Raw genomic sequence first — 13,952 nt, 5'->3', positions numbered from 1 at the left:
GAAAAAAAACGAGGTCACTCGGGATGATGGTTGGCTATAGGAGCGTACTATGTGGTGAAGTTTATTTTTAAGAGTGCAGTTTCAGAGACCTGGAACACTCTTGAAAATGAAGTTCGCCGCATATCACGTTCCGGGCCAACCACCATCCCGAATGACATCGTTCTCGCCCCTAATTTGTTGAAAACGGGAGGGGTACGTCTTTTTTGTGCCACTTATGCAGTACATAATTGGTACAACAAAGGCGTACGCCTCCCGCTTTCAACAAATCAGGGGCGAGGATGATGGTTGGCTAGGAGCGTGGTATACGGTGAAGTCGACTTCTAAGGGAACAGTATCGACATATGTCTGACAGCGTCCTGGGTTTCCCTCAGACGCTGTCAGACATATGTCGGTGCAGATCCCTTAGAAGTCGGCCCAGGACGCACATTCCCCCGGAGCGTTAGTCATGACGTTGCCCACCTCTGTGAGGCCGACAACGGCGAGCTTTTTTCAGAAGCACCACAACCATTTTTAAGAGTGAGGAGACGCCGCCGTCCACGTTTCGTTATTCAGTGTTTATCAGATGTTCCTCTGTACACTCTTAAAAATGAACTTCACCACATAACACGCCCATAGACAACCGTCATCCCGAGTGACACCGTTCTGTCACCTGATTTGCTGAAAACGGGGGTGGGTGGTGTACACCATTTTTGTGATATTATGCAGTTCATAATTGCCACAAAAATGACGGACGCCCTTCGTTTTCTTCAAATCAAGGGAGAGAACGTTCTCAGTCGGGATGATGCTTGGCTGCACTCTTAAAAATGAACTTCACCGCATAGCACGCTCCTAGCCAATCGTCATCTCGAATGATATCGTTATCTGCCCTGATTTGTTGAAAACGGGAGGCGTACGCCTTTTTTGTGAAATTATGAACAGCATAATTGTCACAAAAAGGCGTACGCCTCCCGTTTTCAGCAAATCAGGGCAGATAACGATATCATTCGAGAAGACGATTGGCTAGGAGCGTGCGATGCGGTGAAGCTCTGTTTTTAGAGCATATTGTTATTCGTTTGCTTTTTGCTGCTTTGTTTGTATACACTCTTAAAACAAAGCTTCACCACATAGCAAGCTGAAGGCCAGCCATTGTACAGAGTGATACGTCTATCACCCTTGATTTGTTGGAAGCGCGGGGCGTACGCCTTTTTGTGACAATTAACATTTTAATAAGTGCCACAAAAAGGCGGGGCAAAACCGGGGAGAGAACGATGTCACTCGGGATGATGGTTGGAGGGGAGCTTGCTATGTGGTGAAGTGTTCATTTTTAAAAGTGTATAAAATAATGCAGAGGAGTTGAGCCAACACTATACACTCTTAGAAATGAACTTCACCGCATAGCACGCTCCTATCCAACCATTATCTCGAATGATATCATTATCTGCTCTGATTTGTTGAAGACGGGAGGCGTACGCCTTTTTGTGACAATTATGAACAGCATAAGTGTCACAAAAATGGCGTACACCTCCCGTTTTCAACAAATCAGAGCAGATAACGATATCATTCGAGATGATAGTTGGCGAGGAGTGTGCTATGCGGTGAAGTTCATTTTTAAGAGTGTACGGCGGCTAACTTGACAACTGCGTCGTATTCTTTTCAAACGACTAACGTGAGCATCTCCATTCGCAAGCTGCCATGTCAGACGACATACTGATATTTGACGGTGTCAGAGGGACTATAGCCTCAGCGTTAGACATCGAAGGTCTAACGCGATTGCTCCAGAATTCGGGTGAGATGGATTATCTTTATTCGCTGGAGGGACCGAATACGCTGCTCTCGTGCCAAATAGAAAGCGTGCACGTGGAAACCATCTGGTTCACACGAAGAAGAAAAAGAAAAAAAAAACGTGCAGACTATAGACAAACTGCGCCTTATTGGAATCAAGGGCACAGCATGGACATCGCAGCCGAAACTATTTATGAAGGGGACGGAGCAGATGGGACCTTTCCCTCCTTATCTTTTCCCTACGGCATGCATGGTTGGACGTCTCTTCCATTCCAGTGCTGATGTCTGGCAAAGCAGCTGTGCGACTCCACATGGGTGGCGTTCAATCCCATCATGGTCGATGAACACATTTTCGTCCGAAACGCGCTCGTGCTCTCTTAAATCGTTTCTTCGGAAGAAGAAGAAGATGGTGATGATGATGGTAGGAGAAAAAAAAATATGGACGGAATAAGAAGAATCGTAGGCGGGCCTTCGTTTTTCCTTTTCAGTCAGGTGTTCCGATTATTGGATCATATTTTCGCGCCGTTAAGCTTCACACTCTAAGAAAAAGGGGTGTGAAAAGGTGGTAACTTCTATAGTTACCACCTAGGTCAACATAGCGTCTGATAAAGGGTGTAACAGGGTGGCAAAAGCAGCTATCATATACCCAAATTGCTACAAAAAGGCGTACGCCCCCCTCGCTCACCGAATCAGAAGCGGTCACCCTATCATTCTTGGCAGAGAGTGAGGTAGCGGGTAGAACTTTGCAACCTTTTAGGCACAACACATGCGACAACTATTACCTCCTAAAAGAGGTGTAACTGCTCCACCTTTTTTTCTGAGAGTACACCATTCCGGTGAGATTCGGATATTTCAGTCATTGCGGTGCAACTTTGTTACACCATCTAATCGCTCCCGTTTCTTAGTTTATACCCTCAGATTTTTGTCTTTCGCCTTTTTTGTCTTTGTTTGCTTGTTTTGCGTTGCGATCATTCACTTACGGAGTTTTTCTGTTCGCTCTTTTTTTTTTACGCTTTTCATATTCTGCGACTATTGAAGCAGCTTGCCCTTACAACATCGAGGCTACATTCTCCATGTTTTTATTTTGTTTCTCTATTCTATAATCTTAGAGTAACGTCTAATCGTCAAATCTGTGAACACTGCGTGCGTCTGTCGTAATCAACAGCTTGCGCCCTGCCACGCTGGCAGTCGATATAAATTTTTAGCAGATCGGAGCGGTGTTCACGATAGTGGTTTCCAAAGCACGATAAGCGCCAATTGCGTTATTCGTTGCAAGTGGCAGACGTCACATTGCTTACCTTGGATATGACAATGGCCATTATCGTATGGTTTTCGTATCGAGTGTTCTCGATTCACTAAAACGTGCAACAAACTGAATGCCTATAAGAAGCACTGACAAAATTACGGGATTTTCCGTATATCAACGTGAACCACAACATAAGAGGTATATAGCATATAAAATACATATATCAATCACTTAATGCCACCGGTTCACCCGAAGTCGCACAGTCGTATCTACCAATTATTCCGTTCGTTTACGCGAACCACTGTAAACTTCATAACCATACATTCCCGCTCACTATAGGCTATAGCCAGGACACAAACCAAAAACGAAACCAGCGTTGTGCCAAACGATGTCATCCTTCCATCTCCCTCTTCCCTCCATTTTACGTTGGCATTGCACATTTTGTGCGGTTCGTCTTCTTCTTCTTCTTTTTAAGTGTTGAGAGAGGTCAGCCAATGTTCGGCTTGCTACTCTTAAAAAAAATCACACCCTTCATCTGACCCTTGCGTACGGCGCTCTCGCCGCATTATTTCTAGGTGGTCACGACTCAGACGGCCGTAATAATCCCATCGCAACAGCCAACTAAGCTGCATCAATGAATTGTGCTCAGAGCCACGGGGAATAAAAGCGGCAGAAAAAAAAAAGGAAAGAAAGAAAGAAAAACAAAAACCACTCCGCATGTGTAGTGCTCGTGTTGAGTGCTGAGCGATGCAGGCACGCATTTTTCGCACTGTGCATGTAGTGAAGGTGAGATACAAAGTGTTCTCAACAGTACAGATAAAACTACTCAAATATACTGATAGAAAAACGTTGCTTTGACTCAGTTAACTACTGTAATATGCTGCCGTACGAATGCGTCGGTGTCACATGAACTGTTTATTAATATAGTATCCTGAATGCAGAGCATATATTCTATTGTATGTATTAATATATTCTGGTAGCAATGTGGGGGACGGAAAACACATCTTTCAGCACCGTATATGAAGGAGGTTTCCGGCGCATGTCAAAGGAAATTCAGGTGGTCGAAATTATTCACAGTTATATATCCTGCGGCACGTGCAGCATGTCGCCATACAAATGCGGCTGACGCGTCGCACGTGTAAACATACTCCAATTATTTATATTCCGAACTAAAGCAGAACATGTCAATAGATCTGTATATTAATAAAACGTGTTAATAAGTTTTCTTACATATTAGAATGTTGGCCGGGATCGTGTGCAATGGGATAGGGTGCCGCCTGAGCGGCGAAACATCCCACTACATCATCATTACTTATTTGTTGTTGTTGTTGTTGTTGGGAGCATGTTATGCAGTGAAGTTCTCCTTTTGGAGTGGTACTCGTGCCACGTAACACACGTAACACGTTGTTCCGAGGCTAACCGCGGAATATGACCGACAATTGTCACCTTTGTTTTGAGGAGGGATTAAGGCTACCTCTTTTTTTTTTTATTAAAGTAAATTCAAAGGGTAACAAGAAGGCTTACGGCCTACAATTTTAAGCAGAAAATGGGATAGGACGGCACAGACAATAGTAACGATGACTGTCTAGGGGACGGCAGTGTCTCATGGTGTAGTTCTCTTTTTAGAGACTTCGGTAAACAAGGATATCGTCACCATCACCACCTCTGTTTTTTTTTCTTTTAGTCTTTAGCTATTCAATTCGAGCAGGGAATCTACGCCCGTTCATTACCGCTTCCCTCGTACACTAGCGAAACCCCCAAATGAGTGACGGGTACGCCAGAAAAGGCATTCGTTGCCTGACCTCTCCACACCGACATGAACGAAATGTTAGTGACGACTGAGGAACCCTGACCCTGAGTTTGGGGAAAAGCTATCACGAAGACTAACTCACACAAACAACTCAAAACCAACAGTGAAGTGATTCATTACACTCAGAAGGTGAGCAGGTGTAAAAGGGAGGGGAGAAAGAGCGAGGGATCTACTGGTGGCATACTTATGCACCTGGGAGTACTTTGTATGAACATCGCTTCAATGATGATTATCTGCTTCTTATCACGTACACATTGCTTACAAACATACATCTTATGCGCCTCCCTTTTACAACTCCTCACTTTCTAAGTCTAATAAATCAGTTTATTTCTGGTTTTGGGTTGTTTGTGTGTGTAAGTCTTCGAATAATAGCTCTTCCCCAAACTCGGGGTCATGGTTCCTCAGTGATCACACCAACTGGCTCGCCTCATCTGATCATTATTAGTGACGAAGCCACAAAATAGCGAGGCATTCGTCTCAGTGTATCAGTATACTTGTTTCTCCACCCATCCAGGGAAGGTCTGGCGATGCCCTCGCTGCCAGGGTGAAAATTTCTCACGAACTTTCTCACGCAGGAAACACAACGCGCGCGACCCTGCTGGCGGATTGCATCCCCCGAAGTCCACTGCAGGCAACGAGTGAGGTTTGCGTTGAAGGCGGCCATCACGCGTCGGACGCCGAAAGTGAAAACGTGGAGGAAAAGCGAGAGGGGAAATTGATTGCCCTCTACGAGGAAAAAAGTTTCCCATACGCAATACACGGGGAAGATGGCGGAGGCCGCCGCTCGCGAATGTAGTCCGCACGCGCGCGTTGCGTTTACGGTTCGTCACACCGTTGAGAATTTACGAAAGACGATCAACATCAACTCACGAAAGATGAACTGACAACGGAGTGTAGAGGTTGTGGTGGTAACAGCGAGCTTCGTTCGGAACATAATGTTCATTGGATAAGGGGTCTTCGTCGACGAAACGTTTCAAAGTGCCTATATAGCCTATACCGTCATTGCTACCATCATTACTAGTGTACGCTCCTTTTAAGACACGTTGCATTTGTGTAACGGTCACAAAAATACCTCCGCTCCCTCCTGGCGTCGCACGTGTTACGTGATGGATTGGATTGGATTGGATTTGAATTAAAAATAATATGGGGATTGTGGCGCACTCTTGAAACAGAGGGGGAGGGGGAATGTCGAAATTGGCTCGCCGTTGTTGTCCACACGCCAGTGGGCACCGAAACAGGACTTCCTTATGTAATGCGCTGCAGGCAAACCACTGTATAGCAGAATGATATTGTTATCATTCGTGATTTGTGAACAGTGCTGAGTGTACGTCTTTTATGACACTTAACATGGCTGCATAAGTGTCACAAAAAAGCGTACGCCTCCCGTTTTCAACAAGACAAGGGAGAGGACGATGTCACTCGGGACAATGGTTGGCTAGAGATTAGACTAGATTTTTTTTTTCTATTTTAAGAGCCACAATCTTCAGTTCTGAAGTTTACGCGTGTTGCCGACAACGGCGCGCCAATATAGCTACATTACCCCCTCACCCTCTGTTTTTTAGAGTGTGCACTATAGCAATAACTGCCCCCTGAGTCCCTAGAAGTGTTCCGAGGTGCCTATATGTAGTGAAAGAGAACGGAGCTCCACACAATTATTGTTCAAGTGGCATTCCTTTCTCATTGTATGGAATCTTTACAGTTAACTTCGTGGATGTAACTTACTGACAGGTGCAGAGACTTCTAGGGGAACAATCACTCGTATGAATTCAGAGTTATTCGTTGATTGTATAGTCCAGTTGCTTTGTCAGCTGATTACGCTTTCGGGGCTTCTTCTGAGGCTCGGGCCATTTTGTTAGACATTTGTATAGGGATATTTGCTAGACTTCCTTTTCAAACTTGGTACGTGTTGATGTGGAGTGTGGGTAACGCTACCCATTTTTCGTAACGGTATGGAGAGAACACTAACCTTTTCAGTGACTTTCATCTTTCATCACAAGAACAATGTTACAAGCGATTATAGATGAGAAGGAAAATGAAAGTGGTGGTGGCATTCATTCGCAATAAATCATATTGCTTTAGGCAATGCTTCATCTGTTTGACTTGATTGTTCGCTTGTCCTGCCACAACAGCAGCCCGTCCTGGAAGGAATGCTAAAAAAAGAAGCTATGTGCGACTGCCAAAATAGATAGATCCCCCCCCCCCTGCAAACAGTTCTGATTCTATACATGTGTTCTGGAGTCTCACATCTCCATATTTGTTTTAATTTTTCAATCAATCAATCAATGAAATAATCAATCAGTTTTGATTTCTGTTCAATTCTACTTATTTCACCAATGAGGTGCATGCGGGAACACAAGCAAAAAGGTGAATACGCCCAGCATGACATTAGTCTGGGCCCCAGACATCGGATAATGTGAAAGAATACACAGTTGAATAACATGGGACCTATATGACATAGTAGAAGGACAACGTTTCTGAGCAGAATCTCAATATACACTTGACATGACCGTCGACGGACAATGAATTCCACAGGGCACACTTGAAGGCGCATTTTCTACAGTTACTGCATGTTAAGTGTCAAGTAGCCTGGTCTATACAATATGAAAATACATACATACATACATTGGATGATGTTATGGGCCACCATCAGGATCGCCATCGCCACACCGATCATCCTCGTCATCACTATTGTAACATGTTAGGGGCATCGTCGGAATTGACATAAAAAGGCGTACGCCTTTTTATGTCAATTTCGATATATGATAATTGGCACAAAAAGGCGTACGCCTTCCGTCTTCAACAAATCAGGGCAGATAACGATATCTATCGGGATTATGGTCGGCTAGGAGCGTGCTATGCGGTGAAGTTCATTTAAACAAACAATAAACAATGATTTGGCAACATTGACAGACAACAGAAATGACAACATTTCTAAGAGTGTAGAATCAGAAGCGATAACCCTCTCGTTCGTGGCCATGGTTGGTGGCGCAGACGCAGAGCGTGCTATGCGGTGAAGTTCTGTCTTTAGAGTATAGAGCAAACTGCCATAATAATCCCCTCCCCCATTCATCGTACAAATCGGCAGAACGATATATCACCTGCAGCAGGGGTACACTCTAAAAACAGAACCACATCGCACGCTGTGCACCAACCATTGCCACGAATGATAGGGTTATCGCTTGTGATTGGAAGACAAAGGGGGGCGTACGCCTTTTTGTGACAATTTTCATATATATAAATTGCCACAAAAAGGCCTACGCTCCCCTCTCTCTTCGAATCAGAAGCTATAACCCTATCATTCGTGGCAATGGTTTGCGCACAGCGTGCTATGCGGTGAAGTTCTGTTTTTTTAGAGTGTAGAGCTATAGTGCTTGTAAAGTATTGAGGTTTCATTTGTAGACGAGGGGAAATTACAAGGCAGTCATATAAGCGAGGGCTGTATGGTTCTATCCACGCAGCAGTGTTGAGCCTTATGGACCCGAATGCTGACCAGAATACCACAATATTTACACTGACGGAGGTCGCTGCCTCTGGGTGATTTTGAATATCGACGCCAGACACCCCCGTCTCGCTTCTGGTCTCCCGTCTTTACAAATTTGGGAGCTTGTAGAAGCGTCTGAACCCCACTCGTCTCGCCGCGCGCGTGTGCATGCAGTGAACGCGAAACGCAGCTGGGAAGGTGCACAGATGGGAAAAATGGGCACAATGGACGCCTCTGTGTTGGCTGCACGGGCCCCCCAAAAAATAAGAGTATTGGCCGGTCGAAGCCGGAATGGAAGGGGGGTGAACTCCTGGACAACCCTTTCTTTCGCCAATAAAGAGACGACGATAGCCGCCTTTCCAGCTTTTATGTTTCCCTAGTTGTTGTGTTTTTTCCCCCTAGGATGTGAAGGGAGTGGGTGTCCGGACGGAAGGGTAAAAAGGCGGACGCCCAGCAGTCTAGGGACTTTGTTGTAGTATGTAGTGCATAAAGAACGATAGCTTCCATATCCTGGACCCAAAACAACGCTAAAAAAACTCTAAGAAAACTTCAAAAGAAAAGAAAAGAACGCTGTGCTGCTTTAATTACAAAATCAGTCCACTGCTTCGAATTGTCCCCTTAAATTTTTTATACGTGCGCGTGTGAGATTACACGGGCAATGAAAGACGCTTCTAGATATTTCCCCAGCGGTGAATCACCCCAGGCCATAGTCATGATCTATTTGTTGTTGTTTGTTTGTAAGAAAAAAAACGAGAAGATATTGAACTCGTCTCCCGACTTGTTCTGCTACTCCTAACATTAGTTGTTGTTGTTGTTGTCGTTCTAGATATTTCTTTTATGTATCCAGATTAATCTCGCGAATAGCATTCTGTTAATGTTGCGAACCGCAGGTGTTGCTTTTATGGAGGCCATGTTATTAAAAAATGAAGAAAGAAAAACGATATGGGAAGATGGCTTCTCAAGCACCATCTTTCACACGCTGAACACAGCCATATATCTCTTGCCCTGAAAAGCGATTCCACGTGTTTCGCATGTTCCGGCAGCAATTCTCGCGTTATAAAGCGTATCAATACCGCGAAGTAATTCATTGCCGACGAGTGTTACCTGGGAATCTGACAAACAGACGCGCGATTGCTGAATATTGGGGAGCTGAATGCAGAAGGGTGTTCTACGTGTATTGCACAATCTATCAAATGTGCCCCAGATGTCTATAGCTTTCTATGCGGCGGTGGAGATGAGAGAAGAGTCTCAAGGTGATACATATCATCTCCCCTCCCCTCAGCAATTCTGTCACACATGTCACGTGAGAGAATGAAAGTCATGCTGTTACGTATCGTGTGCACGCTACGTTCATCAACATAAAGTGTACAACAATCGACGATCCGACGATCGGAACGTCTCTTCTATACGTGTCGTATTTCTATTTCAGTTTTATTTTTTCAAATATTGCATTGAACGCATAACGTAACGGCAACAACAGCAGCGAATACATTAAGTGCAGATGGATGAGGTTGGTGGTGGTGGTGGTGGTGAAAGGGCTTGCAGTTGTCGGCCTCACAGAGGTGAGCAACGTCACGACTGACGCCCTGGGGGAATGTGCGTCCTGGGCCGACTTCTAAGGGAACAGTGCCGACATATGTCTGGGTGGCAGCCTGGGTCTGACGACGGCGATGACGAAATTTGCCAGTAGTGAACCGTGGTCCAGTAGCACTTCGTCCCTCTCAACTTTTTTTCTTTCATCAATCATTCAATCAATCAGAAGTTTGTCCATATGAACACGTCTTCAAACGTGGGCCAATAAACCCAAATCCCGTTGTCACTACATGTATTTGTTGTTAATAACCTACAGTTTACGGATTTCATTAGTTCATTCAATAAAGCTGCTGACCTAATCGACTTCAACAGCATAAACCAGGAAGCACAGAATGTTCACTAGTCAATATTTGCCATCTCGTCGGTTAGGTTCCACCCGGATTTTGCTTTAGTATTATGCTTTTCTGGGGGACAGAACTCGGGTACCTATTTGCTAACACGTCGCGCTAACGTATCGCGCAATCCTCATTTATAACATTTCAGTTTCGTGCTTTGGTTGAGAGTCCTCCTCCTCCTCTCAGAATATGTCGTAGAGGGTGCGTCTCCCTCACCCTCATAATCGCAACCCCGTTACCACTCACCGCACGCCTGTGATTCTACTGCTTCTGTTAATCTTTCAACCGAAGTACCATGACTAGAGTTTGAAGAATTTTCTTGCCCACAACACCAAACGAAAATCGAAGAGCACTTTGGCGAAATGATGTATTTATGTTGATGCGTAACAGACGATGAATAATAGAATTTAGTTGGCCTAGGGACACTGTCGTCTGTAATTGGGAGCAGTTTAATGTGTTGCACCGGAATGAAATACCATTGGTGGATGGTTTCCCCAATTTTATTATTATTGTTATTATTCTTATTATTATAATTATTATTATTAATATTATTATTATATGTTCTTGGGCACGGTAATAAAGATATTATTATTATTATCATCATCATCATCACTCTTCATTCAGCTGAGTTCAGTAACGCGTTCTGCTAGAACTTGAGCAACAACACCAACAAACATTGTTTCTTTTCAGATTTATTGTTGATATATGATTGATTGATTGGTAAAAGAAAAAAAATAGAGATTATGAATGTTGGTATATGAAATGATGAGGTACATTGCGCATACCATGAACCTTTCGTTCAGATCTGCATAACATGCAAATAAATCTTCTATAATATATTAGAAACAACAACAACTTTATTTTCGACATGTCACGGCTTTTTTTGCGCGAAAAGGAAAGATAAAAGGGGGAAAGGGGAAACTGGGTGATGGATGGATAATGATACTACACCGAGTCCTTGGTATGGCTTGAGCAGATTGCAGAACTACGTAGAACAACACATGGAGTGCTGCGATTGGTAGCAACGTCAAACTTGTGGAAATAAATGTGCAGATTAAAAATATGAATATACACCGTACAGTACCTATTTACGTTCAGCAAAGGTAACAAAAGTAACAAACACAGCAGAGCAGTCGTATCTCCCTCGCCTCTCGTTTGTCCTCATGCGTAATTTGGAAAGGAAAATAATAATAATAATAATAATAATAATAATAATAATAATAATAATAATAATAATAATAATAATAATAATAATAATAATAATAATAATAATGCCATCCATTTTTCGTCGATTATTATCTTATCTCTTTTCATTTACTACTACACGGAAAGACATCTGGTGCGGCATGACGTGTCCATTGCGCTTCATGCCCTACTCCTGGGACGTACAAGAACAACATGCTATAGCGGAGGAGAAAAGCGGTATCTGCCCGCCGGTGGGGGGAAACCCGCCGGTTGGCCCTGATCTTGCACGCGTGTCTCTTCCCTCCGCACTTCACGCACATCGGCTGCAATTCCAATTAGGAGCCGTTCGTCGATTCTCGTCACATTTCTCTGCACCCTCTTCGTCGTGTAATGCTGTAGCGGACGAGGCGCACTTCTTCTTTTCGGGCCTGTGTGCACGAAGTTGGTTGTTCCACCACTATATACAGATGGCAAGGTTGATGGTAGAGCCGATCTAGGTCGACGTCGCCAAGGTGCTCACTGCAAGGCCTCGTGATTCCCTCTCCACTTTCTACACCTCCGGCTTCGATGAAAAAAACAAAAAACAAAAACAAAAAACAAGTGACTGAACTTCTGGGCATAAGTATATAAATTGTGAGACGTCTGATCTTTTATTTCGTCAGTTTTTTTTTTCGTTTTTTTTCTGGAAAGAAAACAGTGTGCCAGACTGTCGATGTTTCTCCGCTGAGTATACCGCGCTTTTTTCTGTATTCCAAATGTGTAAATGACGCGTTTGGATGCAAGGGCGAGAGCGCTATCAGTTTGACCACATCTCGGTTCCTGAGTAGTCCTGGACTCGCAGTTTTTCTGCCGGGACTAGCTCTGAACATTCATCATCGTTCACCACCTTCTCCCCCTCAAGCAATGGAAAAGGGTGCCGCATCAGCGGCGAAACATCCCACTACATCATCATTACTTATGTGTTGTTGCCGATACTAACAAAACAATTTATGCAGTAGTGTCGGTAACCTATACCAAAGACCATTCATAGATCACAACTAAATTAACATCACGGCTGTTATCACTGTTGGATGACCCAGATGTCCACCGAAATGATCGATGGATACGATGTCCTGGTACCGTATAGCAGATTGTCCCCCGAGTGAAGTCCCTCCAGTGCTGGATATTTCTCTCTCTCTCTCTCTCTCTCTTGTTTTCCTTGCATAACTACGTGCAATTGCCTTTTTCTTATTACGTGTACTATTATTTTGCGAAATTAACGAATAACAAAATTGTTTGTACTGTAGCGTGAAAAAGTGATGCAGTAAGCATCTGTTAATTACCATATCCTCTGCCGCAGGGATATTGCCATGAGAAGTCATCGCTGCCTGCGTTGAGGCTCCGCTCCGCTCACCGACGCTGTTACAGCGCCAATGTAAGTTGTGTACTCGTCATGAATATAATAGTACGTGTACGTAATAGTTTATAAGTTATAAACTTGTAAAAGTTATAAATTTATCACATTGGCTGGCGGAAATCGCTATCGGATGTTGGTGCGACAGCGTTTGAGTTATGAATTATAAAACTCAAACGCTGTCACACCAACATCCGATAGCAGTTTCGGACGGCCAACGTAATAAATGTAATAAATAATAAAACGTGTACTCACAAGACGCCCCATTTAGTGCACAACATAAACCAACTGATTTTTGACAATGGGGAATTTTTTCATCAACCCTTATGCAAGCAAGGACAACGTTTCCTCCTCTTAGTAAGACTTAGTCGCGACTAACCTCCCCATTTTTTTCTTATATCTGTCATCATCATCATCATCATCATCATCACCATCCTTTCTGTCCTCATCACACAGATGGCAAGCAGCCCCATGTGTTCCATCGCGTCGACATTCACGTCTACTTCTGTTTGTTTTTCTTTTTTTTAAATAGTACATCAATTAACGGTCGCTTAATTAAACACGTGCTGTATACAGTTTAAGCCGTATGCTTTGAACACTCATCAGCTTCGGTGTTTTGCGGCGGTCTCAAGAGTGCAGACTGCAGGCTTTCTTTGCCATTTCGTAATCCATTGTTCTCTAACCTTTATACCCATAGCGGGCGCACAGTGCTATTTGCAGAGATTCGCCGGTTCCGTGAAAAGTAATTGATATGTTGGTTGTCGTGCCAAAAACACAATGCGAAATAAGCGCATATATGCGTGAAGCAGGGTTGGGTACCGCACCGCCTCGGTGTCTGACGCAATCTGGGCCCTGGGGCCAAGTGGCGGTCAAATACTTCGACTCTTTGCCGGTTTTCGGTCCCTGCCTCATACGTCTTTCTTCAATTCTTTTTTGTTTTGTTTTTTTGCTTCTTGCATAATTTACTTTAAATGCCATACGTTAAACATGCACAGTTGGTGTGCAATAACCGCAGCTAGCACAGCATATAGATAAGACGCATGACATGCTGTAACTATACCAGCTGGTGTGACCGGTCCCACACTAGGTGGGGCCCACTTCTCCATGACGTTGCATCAATATCGCCATCATTGCCGCTGTAACCAATG

General features: G+C 44.0%; 1 protein-coding gene across 8 annotated transcripts in view; it reads left to right on the top strand.

The window, feature by feature from the left end:
- Nucleotides 1–13,952, top strand: part of LOC135388757 (myocyte-specific enhancer factor 2C-like) — a 155,055-nt gene that overhangs the window by 89,412 nt on the left and 51,691 nt on the right. For all 8 annotated transcript variants that reach the window (XM_064618525.1, XM_064618527.1, XM_064618524.1 and 5 more), the window contains one exon: nucleotides 12,751–12,825. The gene's annotated coding sequence lies outside the window, so the exon portion shown is untranslated. The remainder of the gene's footprint in view (nucleotides 1–12,750; nucleotides 12,826–13,952) is intronic.

The sequence above is a fragment of the Ornithodoros turicata genome, chromosome 3 (genome assembly GCF_037126465.1).
Source record: "Ornithodoros turicata isolate Travis chromosome 3, ASM3712646v1, whole genome shotgun sequence".
NCBI classification, from domain to species: domain Eukaryota; kingdom Metazoa; phylum Arthropoda; class Arachnida; order Ixodida; family Argasidae; genus Ornithodoros; species Ornithodoros turicata.
The sequence above is the reverse complement of the archived record's forward strand: the minus strand, read 5'-3'. Positions and strand labels throughout refer to the sequence as shown.